This window comes from Ceratina calcarata, unplaced genomic scaffold, assembly GCF_001652005.2.
Source record: "Ceratina calcarata isolate Rehan_Ccalc_2016 unplaced genomic scaffold, ASM165200v1 scaffold301.2, whole genome shotgun sequence".
Classification (NCBI taxonomy): domain Eukaryota; kingdom Metazoa; phylum Arthropoda; class Insecta; order Hymenoptera; family Apidae; genus Ceratina; species Ceratina calcarata.
The window spans coordinates 464563-479595 of NW_017152577.1; the positions used below are offsets into that span (position 1 = coordinate 464563).

The following is a 15033-nucleotide window of genomic DNA, read 5'->3' on the forward strand; positions in this document are numbered from 1 at the left end:
ATCTTGTTTTCTACATTGGCACTATAAATGTTTTATTTCGTATAAAAATCTGCAGTCTATAAAAATTTTTATTTTTAAAAATGTAAAATAACTTGCCATTTATATCTTGTTTTCTACATTGGCACTATAAATGTTTTATTTCGTATAAAAATCTGCAGTCTATAAATATTATTATTTTTAAAAATGTAAAATAACTTGCCATTTATATCTTGTTTTCTATATTGGCACTATAAATGTTTTATTTCGTGTAAAAGCCTGCAGTCTGTTATGTATGATTGGTTACGTTGACTTTTGCCAGGAGTAATGTACATACTGATGGTTGGACAAAGTTATGAAAATGAAATAGACGTTCTGAAGAGAAATTGAATTTTTCAATGTTCACACACATACACGTTGTGTAAACTGTAAACTATACGGGGCGAATTTGCTCTTTTCTTTTTTCTGCCTTCACCGTACTTGGCTCGTCCGTTTAATGGCCAGCCAAATATTGACCGCCGGTTATTCCGTTTGCCTGTGACCTGGTCATCGGAGTGTTTCGTTATCCGTAAACCTGTCCGCTCGGGTAGAACGAATAGGAAACGGTATGCACACCTGTGGCCATGGATCTCATAACGACATAACTCGCATAGACAATCGTAAAACAACACCGTTCTATAAGCTACTCACATATTTTGCGAACCGTGTCATATAAATATCAGTTCCATCGAATCGTTTTAATAAAATATCCAACCGGTCGGAAATTCTTCGAACACATTTTTCAATCAATATTTGCTTTTAACTCTGCTTCGCCAATTGGTTTTCTATTTGTGAAAACCAATCCATTTAATTTTCCTTGAAGACGACCAGTGCCATGCGTCCTCGAACGGAGGTAAAAAGAGAAACTCGTCGCAGTAAAAGTTGGTTTCGTACACAGAATGAATCAATAAAAAGCATTATACGAGTTATTTGATGATTTTATTAAAATATGATTTAAAAAATATTATATTTTATTATACTGGCGTTCAGCTCGATAGATGAGTAAATTTTTGTATTTTAATAAATGAAAATGAAACGAAATGAAAATTATTTAAAATATTTCTTGCTGGCTGGCTGGCTTCGTATATTTAAATGTGAACGATCGGCGTCGAAGCGCGGGTGTCGTAACAAGCGCCTGGTTCTCTTTCAAGCCTTTTCCCCTTCGTGTCAGCTGGCCGATGGGCTGGCCAAATAAAACCGACGCGTTTTTAATGGACCGCGAACAAACGTCGTCGTGCACCCCGGCCGCGTTGGTACTTAGGTGCGTTCGCGCTTTGGGGACAAAAATATATTGCGAGCAGTAGTACTGAATTCAAGGTTTAAAGTTCAGAGGCTTGCTTAGCACGCAGAGCGTAATGCACGGCTACAGACATACACATAATTTCTATGTCAATTTTTAATTTCAGTAGATAAATCAGTTAACTTGTTCAATTTATAAATCGTATTTAAATTTGCAATCCACTTTTACCCTCGGCGATGGGAATGTTGCTCTATCATTAAGTGGAGGAATTGATTCTATCGTTTGAACGGACGTCGATTGTTCTCGTATGCTGGCAGAGAAACAAAAACTTTGAATGGAAGAAAAATAATTGAAATAGTCGATCGAACAAGAAGAATCGAGTACTGATTCAATTTCTACCGACCTGTTTTCGCGTCGAGGAGTCGACGAGTATCCGTGTGCTCGTGCAGGAAAAATCGACGAGGAAATCGAGGTAGCGAGTAGTTTCCCGAGTGTCTACTCCAAACGTCGTGCATCCTAGATTTCTAGCAACAAGTGTCGTGTTCTCCCGATACATACTTTCTTTTGGGTGTCTCTTGGGCGCGCTTTGGCTCCAGCGAACACGTCGCTTGGCATTTAGCATTTTCCTCCCCGTGCCTTTACCTTTGTGTCCCCGCTCGACTCGGCGTCGTTTTGCTGTCGCGTTCATGCTTTAAAAAGGAGACCCGATCTCTGTCTCTTTCTCGCGGCGTTCAACGATCAAAACTCTTTGCGCGTTGTTCGCGATTCAAAGGGTTTTCCCGTGATTCCAAGACTTAATCGATAATGCTTCCTCCTTCTCTCTCTCTCTCTCTCTCTCTCTCTCTCTCTCTCTCTCTCTCTCTCTCTCTCTCTCTCTCTCTCTCTCTCTCTCTCTCTCTCTCTCTCTCGGATCTCCGTTTTCATCGTTAATTCGCGACCGCCTTCGTCTGACGGTAATTCGTGCGTTTCGACGAGTTCGTCTGCACACTTTGTTCCGCGATCGAGGCAGACGAAGAGCGAGAGGGGAAAGGTCGTCGCCGACGAGAGGTAGACAAGGGATAGAGAGCGTCGGCGGAGGATTTAAGCCGATGCAACGTCGCGTGCAAAGCGAGAAGGAGAAGAGTTAATGGATCCTGCGGGATGCTAATGGGCTACACCCGCCGCGCTCGCGCTCTGTTTACAGCCAAAGCCAATTACAGCTAATTCGACGGCTATTTATTAGCCGATTAGTCGGATGTATTCCGAGAGACCACCCCTCGAGGACGTCTTTATGAACGATCCTTCCCCGGCAACCGAGATAAGGAAACTTGAGCGATTACGCTTTCACCCTTTCCGTCTTTCCGCAAACCCGCCTCTGCCTCGCTTTAATGAATCAGGGGACGCGGTGTGGCTAGAGTATTGTTTTCTCTGGGGTGTTCTAAGAATAAGAGCATCTAATTAACGGAAGTGGTCGAAACACCCGAGTTTCGTCGTGCAAAATTCTTTGAAAGAACTCGGTGGCCTCGGCGTTTCTCCAAATAATTTATCCCCGATCTCGGCTCGCTTTGAACCGTTCGCGGGCCGCTATAAATGTCTGCTAATAGGTCTCAAGACTTACCTTCGAGTGGCCGAGGAATGAAATCAGGGTAATACCTCTTCCTCTAATGGCTATTTTCGTTTTTCCTACTTCAATCCCTCTTTGCCTCTCTGGGCTGTTGTTGTCTTGCGCGGTACGAGCGAAACAATGCAATTAGTCGACCGATTATCGCTTTTGTGTTGTCCTCGAATCGGGGCAACCGTTTTGCTTTGAGAGCGAAACAGCAGGTACGATCGGCTGAGGCTGGCCGTCGTTTTTTCCGGTTCCTTTAACTACTTTGTTGCATTTTCATGAATTTCATTCGGAACGTTTGAACTCCCGTGTTCCCTTCACCAATCGATCTCGGTTTGTTCTCTTTTCGTTTGTTCGTCCTCCCGTCTCGTGCGCTTCCAATTAACATCCGAGAACCGGAAACGTCGATGGGGTCGATCGCCGGAACCTGAGAACCGCTGCCGCGGAAGCTCCATTAGACGAGGCGATCGCATTCTTGTGCTAGTAGCTCCGAATAAAGGGATCCGTTCCGCGGTCTCCTTATTCTCGATACCCACCCACAGTTGCCCCAATACTCGCGGGAGCACGAGGTGGTGAAGGTGAGCGAACGAAGGGAGAGGAGAGCTTTTCCGATACGATTCAATACCGCTGTCGGCGAATCAGTAGTCGAAGCATTTATCACTCCTCTTCACCTCGTTAATACAGGAAATCCTTGATTCTCCGAGCCAGACAAATAAATTGGGAACACCGACTCCTCCACGGATTTATCTGTAGACGAATCTCGCGGTTCAGCCATCGATGCTCTTTTCGCCTGGCTTCAAACGCAATTATTTTCCTCGGATACGTAAGGCTGATTGAAATTTCTTTAAGTATTCCTGAAACGTAACAGAGATACTGGGGAGACTAGAGTGGAAAGTCGGGGAGAGGATCCGCGACGGGGGTTAGTTTCGTCGGTCCGGAAAAAATCGGCCTTTATTGTTTTCGTTAGCTTTCCCTCCCGTTCTGTTTTTTTCGGCGCGGTAGCTAGGCGAGCGGAGGAGGTACTGCGTAAGAGAACGAGAGAAACCATCGAGAGTGGTGGTAATGGGTGTTGAATAATAAAGAGGGCCATCCCTGGCGAATCGCTTGGCCTTTCTTATTTCCAGTCCGGAGAGCCAAGTCGATTCTAGGAGAAAATTAAAAAATTTTTACGTCTCCCAGCGACGTTCCCCGGATTCTGTTCGTCCGCGATTTCATCAGGAGACAATAGCTCGCGCTTATTCCGTTCGCCACTCGTCCCAGAATTAAAGCTGGTTTTAAATCGACGTTAATTTTCTCGTAGTGAAAACGAACAGCAAAGATTCCGGGTATTACATATTGCCAGGCACTATTTCATATCAGTGCGTTAGGATCTATCACAGTGGTGAGCAAAGTACGGCCCGCGAAATTATTTAATCCGGCCCGCCAAGGGCCCATCGACATGGATAGTATATGGCCCGCTATAATTACGTTTTGAAGCTCGAGAAGTATAAAGTGCACTTTTTCTATAATTCTGGCCCTCCTCTAGAATTTCTTAAACTTTGTGGCCCCCCATTAACACTAGATTGCCCAAGGAAGTCATTTTGACTGCTTTTGGGCAAATGTATAAATAATAATGCATAAATTATTTTTTTTCCCAAGTGAAGTAAATTTTTTTTATTGTTAACATTTACTAATAACTTGTTATATGACTGTAAATAATATAAAAAATATTAAAAATTAATTTTAGACAAATTTCTTTACACATTACTCTTTCACAATGCAGTCATTTTGACTGGTTTTGGGCAATATAGGTATATACTAAGTTTCAGTCTTTCTAGTGTTAAAAAAGTTTGCCCACCACTGATCTATCATATACAGTGCGGTGTATCTGAATCGAAAATGCAGGGACATGAAACCGGCCGCGTAGGAGCGATTCTCGCGTACAGATGTTAGCAGACGTAGATAAAAGTACGTTTTGCATATTGATCGGCTATAAATTCTCTTAATCGTATATCGATGACCGTGCCAGGTCGCCCTTATGGATCTCGTGGCGCAACGTGTCACGAGTGCATAGAGGAGGCCGCGACACCCCTTCGAATCGAGCATAAAGGGAGACCCGAAAGCACGCCCCCTTCTCCCCGTCGTCGTCGAGGTGTTTGCACAGGCCAGCTGTTTACGGGTACCCCGAGGCCGCAAGAGCTTTAAGCGCCCGACCCAATCAGTCTTGGCGTTTGTCGATGAAAATTGAAAAAACATCGGCGATTTTCTTTGAGCCGTACTCCCTCATTCAACTACACTAACACTGTTCCCGCTCAAAGCGGGTTATTAACTCGAACGTTCGATGCTGCGAAACGATCGGAGTCTGTGGGAATCAGTCAGAGGAACAGACGGAGGAATGTTAAACAGGCGAGCGTGCGGTACGCAACATCGCGTGACGGGAAAATTGAAATTTCCTTTTCCCTGCAACACGTCCGTTTACGTGCGGCTGGTATTTCTCATCGCTTATCGACGCACGCGACGAGACAATGGAGAAAATAATGGAGCGTGCAAACGTAAACCGGCGCGATAGTAGCGCGCGCGGGGCCCGTGACGAGCAGATCGCTTCCTCTAATTAGACACGTGCGTAGGTATGCGAAGGGTATCGGTTCGACAGGCATCGCGCACGCTTAACAATGGCTAATCCGCGCATTCAATCCGTGTTCCGCGGCTGTTAGAGAGCGGATTCCCTATTGTGGGGTCCGCGTGCGCTTGTACGCGCATCGGTGCCCCACGGAGAAAGCCCCTGTAAGGGGGGCATATGTACGTGGATACGCGCAGGTACTTGTGCCGGAACCCTATGAGCCACGGGGATAAAGGAGCCCAGCAGCCATATGGCGCCACGTCCAAGTCCTTCTGTCCTCCCTTCACCATCCGAAGCGACTCTCTCTCTCTCTCTCTCTTCTCAATACATTGTACAACTCGATTCTCTTTAATGGCTTTGTATTCGCTGATTATGCCTGCCACTTCCGAGTCTTGTGTGCACGTGGGTGGACATGCGCGTGATGTAATCGGGAGCCGATATACATCGGTACCCCGAGCGGCTTGAGGATACTAAAGCACCACTCCTCTGCCCGGAGACCAGCGGATCAGCGTTTTCTCAAACTGTCTGCAAGACTCGCACACGGGAGAGGAGATCGGTGCGTGTACCCGTCCGCCGAGAATGACAAGTAACAACCAATCGCGGTTCGTTTGAACCTCGAGTGTCCGTGGGACGCGGATCGATACGTCGAGTGGTTAAACAGACTGACTTACGACCGGAGGAAATGTAATCCATAAAGATGGCAACGAACAACGGACGGAATACGAATGATTCATTTCCGATTATATGTATATTGAGAGAAAAAAAAAGAGATGAAGGAGTCGTTACACGCGTAGACGTGCATATACAAAAGGCAGATAAGCAAACGGGTACTATCTTTGATAGGAAGACGTCTGTTGTGATCACGCAAAGCCGGAGAAGAAAAATGAGGAAACGGTAAAGGGCCTCTGGTGGAGATTAGAGATGAAAGTACGCCCGAGAAATGGACGCAGCGCGACGAGGAGCCTCGTCGCAATCGTGATTCCTCGGTAGTAAGTAGTCGTCGGTGTAACACAGCCGAGGAGGACGGAGCAGACGTGACTATTCCGATGGCTGCATTTTGTCTTTTCACCGTGGCGAACTTCCGCGTTCTGACAGGCTTCCTATTCACCCTGTGTACCCTCCACCTTCTTGCGGATCCTAATCCGGAAAGTTTCGGCCGTAGCCACCGATACAATGAAGACCGACCGACCCACCGACCGAACCGCACCCTCAAAACTTTTATTATGCAAAAACTTCGCGCCTTATTATCGTTGGATAAATTCGTCGAAACTGAAGCACTCTGATAAACTGGTTTGATGAAAATTCGCCGGGATTAAGCCGAGGGCTTTCGGGATATTATCATTGCATAATGGAGTGTTTATTTAAACAGTTCAATTTCGTTATTAAATTCCCTTTTCTCTGAAAGCTCTTCACGCGCACATTTTTATTTCTATGAGGGAGATAAAACGCGAGGAAGTATTATTATTCGCGAGTCGATCAACCGAGCAGACAACATCGCGGATGTTTCGCGAATAACAATTAGCCGAGTCGAGTCCCGACGCGACTTAAATGCAGCTTAACGATTCACCAGCGACACGTCTACGATGAAGTTTTTCAACCGCTTCCGTCTCTCACTCAATTAGTACCGTTCTCTCTTCTCCTCGTCATCGCGGTCGTTTCAACCGCCGTCGCGCCGCCGCCGCCGCCGCGTCGTTATTTTTCATTTTTCCTTCTTGAGAGACGCCTTAACGAGTCGTTCCGCGATCGAGAGAAAATCAGTGCCGAGCTGGCTGCACGGTGGCCGGAAATACTTTGCGAATTCGATCGAAATAATCAGAGTAGAGAGGCAGCCGTGCGCGTTCCTTTTTGCTCCCAGAGGAGTTGGTTCCCATTTAAGTTCAGTCGTAGAGACAAAGCCAAAGGTCAGTGAAATCATTTCGTTTTGTACAAAATCAAAATAACCAGAGGCTCCTGTATTGTAATCCGAGCGATCGAGCGCATTGTTGCGATTCCTTTTTTCCTCTCTCTCTCTCTCCCCGATTCATCGGTCGGGAATCATTCCCGGTGTGCATCCAAAACATTTCGATGAATTTGAAATTCGATCACGTACCACGGGTGGACATATGGAGCGCTTTCGCTAGTCGACGATAGTCGCGCGACGGGAATACGATCGCAGCGGTGCATATTTATGCGGCGACACGTCGAAATCGTCATCGCTAGCAAATGAACGGGGTGACGCGATGCTAGTCATCAATATTTCATATTCGCTCGTTGGTAGGAACTCCCATGGGTGGGTGGAGGAGGGCTTTGTGGTCGATCAGGGATCGAAGTCGTCGATTCCATTTCTCGACCCTCTCGAACCTTTCAATCAAAGTCGCGTCGCGTTCCTTATTTAATTATCGTCTACCGTCGAGACTGAATTTCGAATTTCCCGCTGCGTTCGCCGCGGGACACGCGAGACTCGTAAATTCCGAACAGTCCGACGGAGCCCGCCGGAGATAACGAAGGCTTTCCCTGCGCGATAGCAGAAGAATTTATTGGGCCATAAGACCGAAGAAGACACGAATGCGTCGCGCGGTTTTACTGCCAATAAAGACTACTTTGTAGCCAGTGCGTAGCCGTTCGAACGACGTGTAATCGTAACGACGACGCAACGAACCGTATCGGTCTTTACTCCTTTCTTTTAGTGAGATTGCTCTTTCAATATTGGAAGCGACGAACTTACTCGGGTGATTCGTTTGTCGTAACAACGTCGATGCGTCAGGGCTCGATTTCATCCCCCTTAGAATCCACCGGATCGATTCCACGCTCGTGCCACGTGTTTCCTTAACGTTTCTCGGTTTTCCCTCGTCGCTTCATCGTTTCCGCGGAGTGCGTACCGCGGCCACGATTTAACGAGGCATGAGTTAATGCCGCGTCGTGTTTCCCATGCCGTTTATAAATCTGTACATACACAGGAACAGTTCAAAGCTGTGCGGGTTTCGAGATAGGCGCACCACACGTTTGCGCACACCGCAGATAAACCGCGCGGAATGTTAAGACGCGTATCCACATGTATCATAATCCCCGTACTGTATCACCGTATCATTGCAAATGGACAAATATTAATGTGTACGAATCATAAAATAAATCAGGAATTGGTTTGACATCAGTAAGAATAAGAATTGATTATTCTTTAAGATCTACGCAACTTCTTTCTAACTCTACTTGTTAAGGAATAATTGGCGATATACGAAATAATTAATCGATCAGTTCTGAAGTATTTAGGACAGAAAAACATTGAATTCCACCTTTTTTGCAGGTAATAGGAGTACCTAAAACTTTTATGTAAAGCATTTTTCGAAATTCTGAGGAAAAAAAAATTTTCAATTTTTTCGAGATTTTTCAAGGGGTACCCCTTCAGATTTTGCGAAATTTTCGTTTTTTGCCAATAACTTCCGAACGGATGGACGTAGGGGGGCATGTATAGAACCATTTTGTAGGGAATGACGAGATCTACAATTTCCATGTAAAAATTCTTCGCTAGCTTCAATAGTTTACGAGTAATTTGTAAAAAACTGTTTTTTCGTTTTTCGTCAATAACTCGTTAAATATTGAAGCTAGCGAAGAATTTTTACATGGAAATTGTAGCTCTCGTCGTCAGCTACAAAAAAGGTCTCATGCAATTTTCCCGTAAGTCCAACGGTTTGGGAGTTATTGAGGAAAAACGAAATTTTTTTTCAAAAGTTCGCTGATTCGACGGTGGAACGGTCGGATTTTTTCAATACCCATAAAATGTATATTAATCATATGTAACTTGTTAAATACCGGAATTAGAAGAAAAAGAAGCATAGATATATAGTCAATGCATCCTTAAAAGATAATATGCATTATTAAACGACTATGTATCCTGTATGTAATACATAAATCTACAAACAGGATACATAGAAAAATAAAAGTCGAAAGAAAACAGCAGATGAAGGAAAAGAAACAAGAAACAATAAAAATAAATTCTATATAATAATAATCTCATAGTCTCAACCCTGTCGGGGAAGCTGTGCTCATCGGCCGTCTTGCTTGATCTCCCAGAGGGTGAAGACTGATTTGTTCGAGTACGATACGTCGCTTATGATAGTCGCGATAAAACAGACCTCATTAGTGAATCTCCTGTCACTGAGGAAGAATAACTTGCAATAACTCATGATTGGACCGTAATCATACTTGACGCGACTCATTGGCGGTGAAGTATGTAGAGATAGATGTCTAAGTAAGCCGTGGACACACTCAAGTAGGTTTACATGTTTAATTAAGCGGGGAGCCTAGATTACCAAGGCATCTTCAAGGTGTGGACGAAGGAGAGCGTTGTTCGAGGTAATAAGAGTATATCGGATTAACATAATAAACCGACGATCTAATAAGAAGACCAAGTATCCTATGTGCTTTACACATGGAATAAGAAATGTGCTCAACGAAACGCAAATCCTCATCAATGCGTACTCCCAAGTCACACAGAAGATGTTCTGAGGGGTTTACCATCTAGTGCATAAGCCGGAGATTGGTTCAGAGAACTAATGAAAGCGGATAACCGAGCATTTACTAACGTTCAGTGACATTTTATTATAGCAGGACCATAGAATAAGTTGATTAAAGTCATGTTGAAGCCTAATAGCATGTAGGATATTAGTAACTAAAGAGAATAATTTAATATCGTCGGGAAACATCAGAAATCTTCGGGGTGAAATAGTACTTTAAGTCATTAATATATATGAAAAATAGCAAGGGCCATGATGAGGTCCCTAGGGGACACCTGATACTGTATGTGATCTTTGCACTTAAAGCTGTGTGCACTTAAGCCTTCTCATACAGAGGTTGAAAAACTATTGCAATAAAGGGCTAGCTATGCTAAGCTCCATTAGAATAAAATGATTGACACGATCAAACGCGTTGGGAAAATCAGTGTAGGTATATAGTAATAGATTTTTGAAATGAATGCACTCTTGCATTGTAACGAATTGTAAATCATTTCTATACTTCACAATTATACGCGTGTCGTACTGCCTTCATCAAGCGGATATTTCTGAATGATTTCGCTTTTGAAATATAAGCGTACAAGCTGCCGCATAGTTGAACGCCACACGTCCTGCTAATTCGGTGTACCCTTTGTTTGGCGTGGTTATTTATCGCGATTCTTCCGGCCGCGGCAGAGAGAAATATTCTGCTATAAATATAGACGAGGGGCTCGGCGATAAGTTTGATTCCCTACACGGGTCGGCCGACGCGGATATAATAGCGGAACTGTGGGGCGATTCGAAAGTTGACGAAGGTCTTGCTCTCACTGCTGTACACATCCGGTAGATTTATTCAGCCGACAAAGTGGACGAGATCGTTCAACGACGACGACGACGACGACGACGACGACGTCGGCGATGTCGGTATTCCGGTTTTTAAATCCCCACACGTACCGATCCGTTTTTTCAACGCCGCCGCCGCGGTTTTCCTCTAAGGGCGCGTCACGTCTGGGGAAATCAGCACGAGTGTGATGCAACCTTGGAATTTAATATTAAAAAGTTGGGTTCGGTAGACGGGAGACAGATAAAGAAAGAGCGAGGTGGAAGAGGTTCTTCCTTTAGAGAGCGCTCCTAGCATTCTTGGAATTTATCTTTCGTTGTTTGCGTTCGTTATGTTTCAAGTTTTCACTCCATATTTTCGTTCCCTCTCATTTTCCCCGTTATCCGTCCATCCCACGGTTCTACTCCACCCTTTAAATTTCCACTTGCACTTCGTTACGTTCGTTCGCTCCTGTTTGTGAATATTTTCCGCGTAGAGAAAATCCGAGAAGGCGCTTATTTCTTTGGCTTTGATCAGACGCCGCGCGAGATATTTTCAAGTCACGGAGGTCATCGCCGCCGCATCGCGACGTTACCTCCTTTACTTGCCTCCGCCTGTACTTTCAGCCAATTAAAACGTCGTGAAAGTTAAACGTAATACCTACGTTTACCTGGCTTGTCCGCCCATCCGCGATTTTGCCTCGTTACCTTCCGGCTCTCATCGCTAAACACCGACGCGTACTCCTTTCCATAAACGAGGATTCTATCCAGAAACACTCGGCGCAAAAGAGCATGAAACTTTCCTCAAACTTCTTCATCTTTTCGGGAAACTTTGCAATTTTCCTGCGCACGCGAATTCATTCCACGGAGTTGGCTTAGCTGCAACGCAATTTTCTCACTGTCTCCGTTCTGACGTTGTTCGGGTAGAAACGCAAAGTCGTGCGCGATGCCCGGAGTGGTATGTGGAGCACAGCCGGAAGAAAGTACCTAAAACCAGCGGAAAGGGAGAAAAGACCGGGGAGCGAGAGGCGCGGAAGAACTCTCGGTGCGAGTTACGTAGCGTCTCAAGGGTGCACTTGAATTGCGTCGAAGGGAGTCTCCGCTCAGAGACGCGGTGACACCGGCGCGGCCGTGTAACAACGAAGGGCTCCCAGGTGACGAGTCGTGTCTCCGTTGCCGGCGAACGGCAGGGGCTGGTACGGGATGATGTTTAGTGACCGGCTGACGACATACCCAGGTGTAAGCACACGGAGGACGGTCGAGTGGAACACGAGAAGAAGAGAACACTGTCACAACAAATTCCACAGAGTTCCCTACCCTCGTTTCACCAGTCTCGGTCTCTCCTCTCGTTGTCTAGTGATTGCTTGCTTTGATCTCTGTAATCATCGGACTTGAGCCCTCCCAACCCTCTCTGTCCGGGTCGGCACACCGGCCGACTTAAGTTCTCGTCATCTTGTTCCACCTCCTCCGGCTCTGTTGGCGCTTTTTCGGGCCCGGTTCATCACCCGATATCCGGCCGAATGCTTCTTCCCAGACGAGAGAAGAGCAATAATAACGCTTCTTCGCTCGGCGATAATCAATCCCCCGAGCGACCCTCGAGTCATTTTCTTTTTGCGCCTCTTCTGCGTTAGACGTTCGCTGCCTACCTCTTTGACTCTATTCTCTTCTCATTGTATATTTTATTCGAGCAACTCGCGAGCCATCGTGGCAACTGGGTTAACGAAGACGCAGTGAAAAAAATAACCAGCAATTTATCCGGGCATTCGACTCAAAAAGGGAGGAGAGTAGAGTGTATCTCGTTTAGTTTCAACGATCGCGGGATTTTACGCGAGTGAAGTCGGAGCTTTTTAACATTCTATTTGAACGAGGCCCCGTTTTACAGCAATGAATTTGATTAAAAGTTCTTTAAGGAAGAGGATCTAGGCCAGGAATAGACGACGTCCTCGAGGCTCGTTTTCATTAATTTATTCCCGCGCTGCGTGCTTACTGCTTACCAACGGGCGCATACTCCATCGCTACAATAGCTCCGAGACTTCTGCTTTTACCCGATATGCATACATAACCGAGAGCCATCTAGGCACGACGGACCTATAAGTTATTCGTTGCTAACCGGTTGATTGTTGACATCGAATTGGCGTTTTATGTTTTCCCGGCGAACCGAAAACTGAAACACCGAATTGTCTTTATTCATGCGCTCGTTTCCAATTTCGAGCCGGGCCAATTAATTATACAACTTTGTTCGTTCGTTAAGCTAACAAGAGCGACGCTCGTTCGCGTTCTATTAGCCTCTTTGTCGTTAATTTACGAAAGATTCGCACGGTTGATTTCCCCGTCGAGATTATGTTACCGCGGCTCTTCCTCCATTATCAACGGAAACCGGCCGCTCTATGGACCGTTCTCGTTAAAATATAATTAATCGAACGCGCCGTCCTCCTCGGCTGCTGTTACTAGTTAAAAGTGAGCCACGAATAAATGAATAATTAATTAAGCCCAAGGAAATGGGCAGGGAATCGAAGGTAATGGAGGGCTTAGAGCCCGGTACCGGAAGGGGTCGGAACGACAACAAAACCCGTGGAACTCGCGGTAGGAAAACATGGAGCGCGTAGTGGCAGAGCGCGAATCGGCAGGGCCAATTTAAATGCAGATCGAGGTTTAAACGCGACCGACGTTCGAACACATGAGTCTCCCCGGCCCCTCTTTCCGCTTTTCCCGACCCGGTAATGCCACCGCTGGGATTTTAATCGCGAATTTCCACTCGATGTTCTCTCCCCGTTCGACGATCCCTATTTTTATCTTCTCGCATTCTAATTGCCACACGGGTCCGTTTCCTCCTCCTCCGCCTCCTCGTTCTTCTTCTTAATTCGAAATGCATTCAGTCATCGCGGGCTCTTTATCGCCGAAGAGAATCAAATAAATGACTCGGTTCGAGGGATCCTCCGCGGGTCCTTTCAATCGGTCCCGACAAATTGAAAGGATGGACGTGGGGGCATTGATTGCGCGGGCTCGCGCCAGGGGTGACGAGGTGTTGCTTATGAATATTCAGAAATCGTGCGTGTCGTCGCTACGTGACGCATATATTCGTCAGCCAGCTGACACGTACACGGTGAAAGAGAGGGAGAGATTACAGGAACGGAAGAAGGAGTGAATGGTTGGATGGATAGGGCGACGATGGGAGATAAGGGTCGCGTCTTGCCTATCGGTCGTCCCGCGTTACGAGAGCAACGGTAATCCGCTTTGGGCCGACAGACAGATAAACTGTTTATTATTACCACGGGTTTTCACTGCGGATAGACCTATAGATAGGCGGTGGAGGGGTTTTCGATATCAGTCAGTCAGTCAGTCAGCGAGTCAGCCGTTCTTGCCACCCCACTCGGTGCCATAAAATCCATTTTCCCCGTTCCCAGATAGGGATGAGAGGCTCGACCGATGGCGAAGGGCTCCGCGAGGATTCGCCGCGTAATCCAGTTTTATTACTTTTCAGTCAGCGGCGGGGAGATACTTCCCACTTATCCCGGATTATTTCGGAGTTAATATCTAACGAAGGAAAATAATCGCGGTGTACACTCCACCTCGCGTGGGTTCACCGCCGATCATCGACGGTTATGATTCACCTCGTGCTTCCTTCCTTCGTTTGCTTTACCGCGGCTAATCTCCCGCCGTAGATTTCCTCTAGTCGCGACGCGTACGGCTTTCCGATTCGAATCGATGAACGCGTACACCGCCGTTCATAAATCTTCCGACACTCCCGAGTCCTTATTGTCTGTTAGAAAACGTTACAAATATTAGTAACGAAGGATTATTTTCATTGAAAAATTCTAGCAATCATTAAAATTGCTACTTAATAACTGCAAGGCAAAATGAATATTTTTTAATCTCGATTATGTTTCATTTGTAATGTGTCCTGGGGTTTATGAACCTGCTGTACATATTCCCAGCAGCTGGACGAGCGTTCGCGGGAAATTACCGTTGTACGTGAGTAGGGGGTATTGGGTGTCGGGAATCGATGAGGATCGGCGCCTGTATCGCCGCCCGTTATTGGTTAATCAAATAGTAGATTCTGTTGATTAGCCCCGGGATGCTCTTGGCATCAATCTGACAATACCTGCCAGATGGCCGGACAGATTTCCGTCAGAATTCTACACACCACTGCGTCCTCGTGAACCGTGTCTAATTCCACCTCTGGAGCATCCTTTATCGTTTTTAGGACGCAGCCAAACATAGAAACCGTTCGGTTGAATCCGGTGAAATGGGTACGATCGATAAACTTCAAATAAATCTTTCATATCTCCAGAATCGATAAAATAAT

General features: G+C 45.9%; 1 protein-coding gene across 4 annotated transcripts in view; it reads left to right on the forward strand.

Annotated features, from left to right (window-relative positions):
- The window catches only part of LOC108624168 (kinesin-like protein CG14535), a 265820-nt gene that overhangs the window by 38046 nt on the left and 212741 nt on the right, over positions 1-15033 (forward strand). Inside the window, exon 1 of one of the 4 annotated variants that reach the window (XM_026812897.1) lies at positions 7302-7343. The exons of the other annotated variants lie outside the window; for them this stretch is intronic. The gene's annotated coding sequence lies outside the window, so the exon portion shown is untranslated. Of the gene's footprint in view, positions 1-7301; positions 7344-15033 lie in introns of those variants that run through there. 4 annotated transcript variants of the gene reach the window in all.